The sequence below is a fragment of the Lissotriton vulgaris genome, unplaced genomic scaffold (assembly GCF_964263255.1).
Source record: "Lissotriton vulgaris unplaced genomic scaffold, aLisVul1.2 SCAFFOLD_2322, whole genome shotgun sequence".
NCBI lineage: Eukaryota > Metazoa > Chordata > Amphibia > Caudata > Salamandridae > Lissotriton > Lissotriton vulgaris.
Window position 1 is genome coordinate 201,978 of NW_028249321.1, and position 8,743 is coordinate 210,720.

Sequence of the window (8,743 nt, forward strand, 5' to 3'; positions counted from 1 at the left end):
GGACGTTGTGTGTGATTGTTGGAGAGCGCGTGTTCGCCTCTCTGGACTTGCGGGCGCCTTGTGCCCGCGTCGGTCTTTCCGTGGAGTGGGACCGGAGCTCGGGGACTCGCGCGCGCGTGTCGCGCGTCGCTCCTCTTCCGGGTAGCAGACACGCCACCGCGCATGCGCGTTGGTGACTTTGACGCTCCGTGTGACAGGAGCTTGGAAACGCTACGAGGCGGCGTTTTTTCCTCATTGCCTCTGCCCACTTGTCTGCCGGAGAGTTCCTCTGACGCCCTCTACCTCTCGGAAGGTTTTGGGCTGCATAATCTTTAGAGGCGGTGCCTAGGGTGTACTTTGCACGCAAGCTGGTCCCTCCACATTCAATCCTGATTGTTTGGTCGAGTTCTTGCTCTGCCTCATTAGCTTGCGTGGGGCTGTCACCCCCCCTGACAGGGTCGCTTGATTGTGACCTGATATTTGCTATTTGTTTTTTCTGTGGGCTTCTAGATATACTTCTGTATATTTGTATTTTTCTGCCTGTTTTTCCTCAGTGGTGTGCATTGTTTTTCCAACACCATGGCAGAGTACGTCGACGCTGAGGAATATTTTTATGAGGAGGAGCAGGAGGAATCATTTGAGTATGATTTAGTCGATGCCCTTGACCAGGGCGTTCAACATTCCGTCAATACTGCATTGGTCCGTGCAATTGGGCCACTGAAACGTCATTTAACTGACTATGCCCAACAACAGGGTTGGATTCCATCCTCTGCTTCCAAGCACTCCTCTAAGTCACCCAGTAACCCTCACAGGTCGGACTTTGTACGTTTGGCCAAGTCTTTGTCTGCTCCTGCTCAAGTTTGTCACTCTCATCTTCCGCCTCCGGACACTGAAGATACCTCTTCTTCATCATCTTCTGGTCCCTCTGGTCCCCCTCCAGCAAAAAAGTCCCGAAAGGAACATTTTGTTGACGCTTCTCCACATCCCCCAGTCTTGACCTTTGAGCCTACGGATATCATACACCCTAATTTCAAGGTTTGGTGCCCTGCTCCAGAGGTCGCGGACTATATCCAAGCCCATATCCGTGATTCTTTCGATCAGGAGGTGCGTTCTCGGTTACGTTCCGAGTGCCCTCGTCCGGAGTTGGCGGATAAATTGGCTGACACTCCGGAGGTCGACCCCACAATTTTGACTTACCTTAAAAAATTTAATAAGGATCCCAAGAAGGGTATTGACCGTTCTTGGCGCCTGTGCCAAGACAAGTTACTAGATCTACTTGGTCCATTGACAAAAATCCTGGATCTGGGGTATCGAGCCCAAGGGGAGGCGTCTGGCATTGACCCCGATGTCCTGATTGGCTGGGCCCAAAGGGCTATCTGTCTCCTGGGGAACGCAAACTGTGCACTTTCAACGGAACGTAGGCGTTCCATATTGCTGAAAAAGGATCCACGCTTGTCTGAGCTGGCTACATCCGAATCCGGTGCTCTGGCTCAAGGTCTGTTATTTGGTCAGCCATTTTTGAAGGAGCTGACTAAATTTGTGGCGACCTTTAGTGGCCTGGACAAGGCGCAGTCTTCCTTGCGCAGGGCGTTCCGCCCGGTTTTTGCCAAGGCCGGACGTTCTGGGAACGTTCGTTCGGCCGAGGTTCTGGTCAACAACGTGGCCAACAGTCCCACCAGGGTGGAGGCGGACAGCGTCAGCAACAGCAACAGTCCTATTCCGGGTCTAAGACAACCTTCTACCCCTCCCGGAAAGGTAGGGGTCAAGGCAACAAGGGTGGCTACGGTGGTACCCAAGGAGGACGACAGGAGTACTCCGCTACAGGTGAGCCTGATTCCTTACGACAGTGTTGTTTTGGGGGGCAGGGTTCAGTGTTTTCTAGAAAATTGGCGCTCGATCTCCAACGATGCTTGGATATTACAAACAGTTCAGGGGTACCAGATCGAGTTCTACCACCCACCCCTTCAGGGTCCCGTCCCTTCTCCCCTTGTTTTTTCCCAACGAGATCGGGAGGTGATATCCAGAGAAATCGACTCTCTTCTTCTCAAAGGGGCCATTGTGCGAACGACCTTCCATCCACAGGGGTTCGTCAGCAATGTGTTTCTGGTGGAGAAGAAAGGGGGAGGGTCTCGTCTTGTACTCAACCTCAAAGAATTCAACAACGGGGTGGTCTATCGCCACTTCAAGATGGAGGGCATCCATCTTCTCAGGGATCTTCTTCGCAAGGGCGACTGGATGGTTCGCCTGGATTTGAAGGACGCATACTTGTCCATTCCCATCTTTCCACCTCATCGCCGTTTTCTGCAGTTCCAGTGGCTGGGGGAATGGTTCGAATACACGGTTCTCCCGTTCGGTCTCTCGTCCGCCCCATGGTGCTTCACGAAGCTCCTGCGACCAGTCATGGAATCGCTGCGTGTGCGGGGGGTCCGACTGATAGTGTATCTGGACGATATTCTCTTGATGGCTCAGTGCCCACTACAACTACGTTCCCATTTATCTTGGACAGTCGATCTACTTCAGTCTCTCGGATTTCTAGTGAATCCGCAGAAGTCTCATTTACTGCCCACTCAATCGATAGAGTTTCTGGGTTTCCTTGTGGACTCAGTCTCTTGCCAACTTCTTTTACCTGCCCAGAAAGTCAGGTCTATCAAGAGGGAGTTGAAGTCACTGTTGTCTGCACCGAACGTATCATTGCGGTCGATCGCTCGGATTGTCGGGCTATTGGCTTCTTCCATTCAGGCGATATTTCCGGGTCCCCTGCATTATCGGGCCTTGCAGCGTCTCAAAATCAGGCACTTGCAGAAGGGTCTTCGGTATTCTGACCTGGTTCCTCTGCCCCAAGATGCGAAATCGGAATTGATGTGGTGGCTCCATCACATGGAGGCCTGGAACGGGAAAGCTCTGTTCGGCTCGACTCCAGACTTGGTTTTGGAATCGGATGCGAGTCTATGGGGCTGGGGAGCCCGTTGCGGGGACTTGACGACGGGCGGCCGTTGGTCTCAGGACGAATTAGCCCTTCATATCAACTGCCTGGAACTTCTGGCGGGATCGTTTGCGATCCGCAGTCTTGCTCCACAAGCCACCAGCTGTTGCATTTTGCTCCGCATGGACAACATCTCAGCGGTGCGATATGTGAACAAACTGGGGGGTACTCGGTCGAGGTTGTCAGCGGAGATTGCGAAGGATTTCTGGCACTTCTGCCTACGGAGGAAGATCACTCTTATTGCAGAATATCTCCCAGGTCGCCAGAATCAAGTGGCCGACTGGAATTCTCGCCATCTGCTGGACTTCAGCGACTGGCATCTTCACCCTCGGGTCTTTCGATCCCTGTCTCGCCTTTGGGGTCGCCCCTGGATCGATCTCTTCGCCTCTCGCCTCAATATTCAACTGCCCAGGTTTTACAGCTGGCGTCCGGATCCGGAGGCCCTGGCCACGGATGCCTTTCTCCAGACTTGGCCTCCTCAGCTTTGCTATGTGTTTCCCCCGTTCGCGATGATTCCGCGAGTCTTGGCCAGGACGAAGCAGTTTCTGTCGGAGATCGTTCTGATCACTCCTTTTTGGAGAGCTCAAGCATGGTTTCCGGACCTTCTGGAAATGAGTTGCTCGACTCCATTTCTGCTCCCAACGAGGTGGAACTTGCTGTTGGATCCTCTGCTCCAACCGCATCCTCTAGTTCTGTCGGGCCAGCTCCGTCTGGTGGCGTGGCGTCTCTCGGGGACCGCTGGAAAGTCCCTGGCTTATCTGCAGACGCTGAGAGATTTATCAGTGAAGCTTGGGCCCCCAACACGCGCAAGCGTTATGCGTCAGCTTGGCGTCGGTGGTGTGATTGGTGTTCTGAACGGAATCTGGATCCCGCTTCAGCAGATGTCTCTCTAGTGGTTAATTTTCTTGCTTCCATCGCTTCTGCTGGTTCTGCTTACAGGACCGTCAATTCTTTCCGCTCCGCTCTCTCTGCGGGCCATGATTTGGTCGACAGAAAGCCTGTTGGGGAACATCCTCTCATCTCTGCATTGTTACGTGGTGTGCGGATGGCTAAACCGCCATGTCCGAAATATGTTGCTCTATGGGATGTCTCCATTGTGTTGCGTTTTCTAGAGGCTTGGCCTCCCAACGCTTCTCTGTCTCGTAAGCAGTTGTCTGCAAAATTGACAATGCTTTTGTGCTTAGTCTCTTGTAAGCGTGTTTCGGATGTCCGCGCATTGGACCTCGCGGGTCGTTCTTTTTCCCCTGAAGGCGTTACTTTTACGGTTTCCAGACGTACCAAACTAATCTGTCTACTGTCATTTACCCAGCGTTTCCTCACAATCCACAATTGTGTGTGGTACGCTGCATAAAGGATTATGAGGTGAGTACGGCTCCTTTTCGTCAAGATATGTCTGGACAGTTATTGATTGCTTTGTTAAAGCCTTTTAAGCCTGTGGCGTCAGCTACTCTGGCTCGTTGGGTGCGCTGGCTTATGTCTGAGGCAGGAATTGATACCTCCATCTTTGGAGCTCATTCCGCGAGGGGTGCCATGGCCTCTAAGGCTTTTCGGGTTGGTGTGAGTTTGCATGACATTGTGAAGACAGCTGATTGGTCTTCTGATACTGTGTTTAAGACATTTTACTTCAAACCCATTGTAGATATTGCCTCTGTTGTGGTGGAACAGCTTTGAACAAGCATAATCTGAAGCCTCCTGTCCTGCCATAGAATTAAAAATTTGCAAACATTCGTGACAAGAATTTTCAATTCTATTAAGGACACGGAGGCGAGGATTATCCCACCCATTTGTATTCTACTGCATTGTTTATGTTGCATCTTTGCTTTACTATGAACTGCATTGTTTTGCATGTATTTTTTCCCCACCCTATGTGATGCTACCTTCCAAGGTTTTGGGGATATATGTTACGGCTCTGTTTTTCTTTCAGGTTCGGACCAGAAGTGATCTATCATCTTGGTCTTTCCGGCACCGTTTTCCGCGCCTTGGAGCTTGGATTTGCTGTGTTTCCTGATGCACCTTCGGCGCTTTTGGAGTGGTTGCCTGTTTTCCTGTTGGATTTCTTTACGGTTCTGCCTTCGGACTTTTCCTTTCTGGATGGTTGGCGGTACTTTTCTTCAAATGACTTTTTGACTGTTTATGGTTCCTGGACAAAGAAAGAGGAAGTGTTGTCCTCTATGGTGACTTATATAGCATGTACTCTCTATGGTTGCCTAGGGGCTCATGGGAGTTGTAGTTTTTGTTTTTTCTTTACTATGTTCCTATTGGCTGCTGTTGGTAGTAAAGAAATAGAGGAAGCATAATCCTCGCCTCCGTGTCCTTAATAGAATTGAAAATTCTTGTCACGAATGTTTGCAAATTTTTAATTCACTATCTCGTTTATATGTTGATGAAAGTTGTGCTGTGCTGTAAAAAAATGTCTGCCACTTGGGTTTCCATGCGTTTTGTCTGCTGCGAACCATTCAGAAACTTAGAGATGGATTTCTTTTGTGACACATTTTTAGACCCACCTCAAACTAGCATTATGGGGCAGATTTACAAGCCCCTTGTGACACTTCTGCCCGACGGTCGCGTCACTTTTTGTGAAGAAGTGGCGACTTAAACAATGTGTCAGAGTGCACCCCATATACAATGTGACGCATCTAGGGAGATGCGTCACATTGTAAAGCCCTGTGCTACATTATACCTGCGTCAGGTATAATGTATGCAGGGTAGGTATTCCCACACAAAAAGCCATGTAGAACTGATACAGTGAAATTTACAACACTTCATTGGGCTCACTGACAGAATATCGAGGAGCAAAATATCGACCTGCCAAAATATCGTGGAGAAAATATAGAATGCCAGAATATCGAATTCCTATCTTCAAACAGGTAAGTACAAAAATATCGACTCCAAAATATTGTTGTAAAAAATACACAGTCAAAATATCGAATTTTTCAAATGTCTTAAAATTAATTTAAAAATGTCATTAATTTAAACATACTTAAAATACTTAAATAAACTTAAAATTAATAAATAAGTAATGTAACTTAAAAAAATTAATAATATATATATATATATATATATATATATATATATATATATATATATATATATATATATATATATATATATATATATATATATATATATATATGTATCCAAACAAACAGCTGCTTCTGCTGCAACGCTGAGACCCATAGACAAGTGGCGTACACTCCGGCAAAGCACCCGGAAAATCAATATCAATCAAAGAAATTCCAATATTGTACGCTCTCAGGAATCAAAACACAGTCCAAGAGTGAAATAGAACCTTGGTTTATTCACACAACGCGTTTCTGCGGCTTGCCTTGATCACGTGTGACAAAGAATGTGAAAAGAGTGTGCCATTTACAATCTCGATACGTCAAAACAAAGGTAGGACTATGTACAAATAAACATTACGCGTCGGACATATTGGAGTGGTTAACTTTAGCATGGACGCATACAGTTTGCTGGCATTGAGAATTTTATAACTCATATTGGTTAAGAAATGCACATATGCGGCATTAATTCATCACACCACATAATCCCACGCATCCTGGGTATAAATAGTGAGAGCCCCTGCCCACTGTGCTAACCCAAAATACGACTATGCACAGAAAGACATATCGCGTCGGCCATTTTAGAGTGGTCAGGTTCAGCATGGAAGCATACAATATTACTGGCATTGAACATATGGTATCTCATATTGATTAAGAAATTCACAAAAGCGGCAATTATATCATGCCACGTAATCCAACACATCCTGGGTATTACTAGTGTGAACCCGTGTTCTCTGCGCTAACCCACATATTAATTAAGCGGTGATACTGGTATTGACAAGTGTCCATTTATCTTGGAAACAAACATTAGTAATAAGGACTACGTACAGAAGTATATACGACGTTGGTCCTATTCGAATGATGTTATGTTAAGCCAAACATTATAAATCAGTACAAATTGCGTGATCAAAGACACATGATTCAATAACCTCACAAGGGCACATTTGATCTATGTACTCTGGAAGTTACATCAGTTAAAGCGGGATGAAAAGATTAATTCATATAAACTCCCTCCCACCAGATAAAAGCCTGCTCGTGTAAGGTGCTCAGGTGTATCATGCATCTCAACAGTTGCCTGCATAGGTAGTACTCCCCTGCATAAGTCCTGCATACTTAATCAAGGGGGAAATCAGAGCAGAAGTTCTTAGTGACCAGTGTCCATATGAGTAGTGTGTTCCAGCATAAGCGCAAGTATCATAGTCAGGTGCTCATAATCCAGCTCAGCATAGTCCTACTGGTGACAGTAACAAAAGTGCAGAACAGGTGCGAAAACAATAACTGACCGTGAAAAAGTGCCTAAAAGAAGAAGTGCAAACCGGAACAAGTGCCAGTGACAGTGGTGCCCAATTCAGGAATCCATTCATACTGGGAAGCCCTGCCTGTACACCTGTAGATCAAATACACAAAAGGTAGAAAATACAATTAAAATACTGCATTTGAAGTTTTCTAGCACACAATTGAACATGTTGGAGAGAAGCAAGCAGTTAAAAGACATCAATTACAGTCCTGCGTGTTGGGCATAAATTCTGTAAGGGAGAGATAGAGTACAATCATAGTCACGAACTAGCATGCATCACTACGAGTCGACCCTAAGATGTATTTCTAACTCCTCATCCCAGTTGAGGCCGCCTGGGTACTTACTTTGGAAGTTAATGATATGTCTTGACTCATGTTGTCTCAGGGATAACAATCTATCTCCTCCTCTGGGTTTAACCTGAACCTGTTCAATGAGCATGTAGCTCAACAAGTTTGCATCTGAGTAATGTTTCTCCCTAAAGTGTCGTGCCACCGGATATTTAGGATCCTGGTTGGTTATGGCCCTCCGGTGCTCCAATATTCTTTTTTTAGCACTGCACTTTGTACTCCCTATGTACCATAGGTGACATGGACATTCAATAGCGTACACAACATAGCTGGTGCTACAGGTCAGAAATTGGGTTATTTTTCTTCTGACACCATTGTAGACAAGTTCATTTTTGTATACACTATTGCTGCAGGCTTTGCAGTGACTGCAGGGATAAAAACCCTGCAGTCCATGTTCAGTGGAGTCCTTGTATTGGGTGACATAATTCCTAGATACCAGATCCCTGATATTCAGATTACGTTTGTACGTTATGCTAGGACGTTCATTGACAACATTCCCTATGATGTTGTCGTGTCTCAGAATATCCCAATGTTTGGTTATGACTTTTTTGACGGTGGACGACTGAGAATTAAAAGTGAGTATCAACCTCGTCGTCTCGTCAGTTTCTTCATACACAGGTTCAGTCTTTTCTAGTGTTTCCTTCCTATCTACCTTGTCTGCTCTGGTGGTAGCTTGCTTGATGACCCAGTTGGGGTAGCCCCTTTCCTTAAACCTCTCTGTTATGATATCCCGTTCTCTCTCAAATGCTTCCACTGAGTTGCAGTTTCTTTTAGCCCTCAACAGTTCTCCATAAGGTATGCTCCATTTGAGCACCTCAGGATGACTGCTGAGGGCATGCAATACGCTGTTGCCTGCTGTATCTTTGCGAAACAATGAGGTACAAATTATGTTATTTTTAATCTCAAGTCTCACGTCCAAGTATTCCACCATAGTGTTACTGATGGTTCCTGATAACTTGATGTTGTATCTATTTGCATTGAGTTTAGTCAGAAAGGTCTCAGCTAGTACTTTACTCCCCCTATAGACAATAAATAAATCGTCTATATAGCGGAGCCATACCACTACTCTACTGAAGTC

At 46.4% G+C, this 8,743-nt stretch overlaps 1 pseudogene; it reads left to right on the forward strand.

The window, feature by feature from the left end:
• The first annotated feature begins 558 nt into the window (after positions 1-558).
• Positions 559-8,299, forward strand: LOC147663624 (uncharacterized; annotated as a pseudogene).
• The last annotated feature ends 444 nt before the right edge of the window (positions 8,300-8,743 follow it).